This window comes from Suricata suricatta, chromosome 6 (assembly GCF_006229205.1).
Source record: "Suricata suricatta isolate VVHF042 chromosome 6, meerkat_22Aug2017_6uvM2_HiC, whole genome shotgun sequence".
Classification (NCBI taxonomy): domain Eukaryota; kingdom Metazoa; phylum Chordata; class Mammalia; order Carnivora; family Herpestidae; genus Suricata; species Suricata suricatta.
The window spans coordinates 52,269,008-52,270,073 of record NC_043705.1 but is presented as its reverse complement, the minus strand read 5'-3'; positions in this window follow the sequence as shown (position 1 = coordinate 52,270,073).

Below are 1,066 nucleotides of genomic sequence, written 5' to 3'. Positions count from 1 at the left end.
ACCAGCAAACACTTCCCTAGTATCTGCCACGGAACCCTCCCATTATGAAGAGTCAGGGTCTGAGAACCAGGAAGCAGCTCCAATATGTAGGGGTTCACAGCCTCATTGTGAACCAGGCTCATCTTGGGGTTTAGGATTTTCTTTTACAACTTTATTGAGTATATAATTGACATATAATAAACTGCATATATATATATATGTATTATATATATATATGGTGTTGTGCAATTTGGTAATTTTTATGTTAACAGTAGAGCCCATCACCCCAGTCAAGATAATGGACACATCTACCACCCCAAAATGTCTCCTCTGGCCCTTTGGCAATCCCTTCCTCCTACCTTGCCCCCCCTACGCTGGCCCCCCTCCACCTCATCTTCCACCCAAACACCTGATCAGCTTTCTATCACCATAGATTAGTTGGAATGGTCTAGAATTTTATAGAAATAAAATCATACCGTATGTTCTCTTCTTTGATCTTGCTTGTCTTTTATTTTTTTTACTCAGCATAAGTATTTTGCGATTCATGCATATGGTAGCAGGTATCAGTAGTGGAATCCTATGTATTGCTGAGTCATGCTCCATTGTATGGATAGACCACAACTGGATTTTGTTGGGTGATAAACATTTGGATTGTTTCTGGTCCTCCAGAGATTTGGCAGGGGTGGGGTCACCTCTGCGAAGGGTGAGTGAGGAGACAGTATTTCTACCCGCCCTGGAGCTCTCTGTGGGGGATGCTCGTGTGGCACTGTCCTCCCTTCTTCCAGCTGGCATTTGATCCTCAGGGTTTCTGTGCACGGCCTTAGCCCCTAAGGACAGTGATAAGACGTGTTCCCCAATTACATATCCCTGGAGCACCGCAGAGGGTAGTCTCGTGTTGACCTGGGGCCCCAGCCCGTCACACTTTGCGTCCCTTACTACGTTCCCGTTTTTTCTTCTCCCCAGTCCCTTATTTCTCTTATCTCCAGCCAACCTGAGAGACCTACTTTTCACAACCTTTTATGAGGCCTCATCCTTCTTCTTTGCCCTATTCATGCTCCGTGGCACTGTCCGCCCCCGGAGGTCCTCC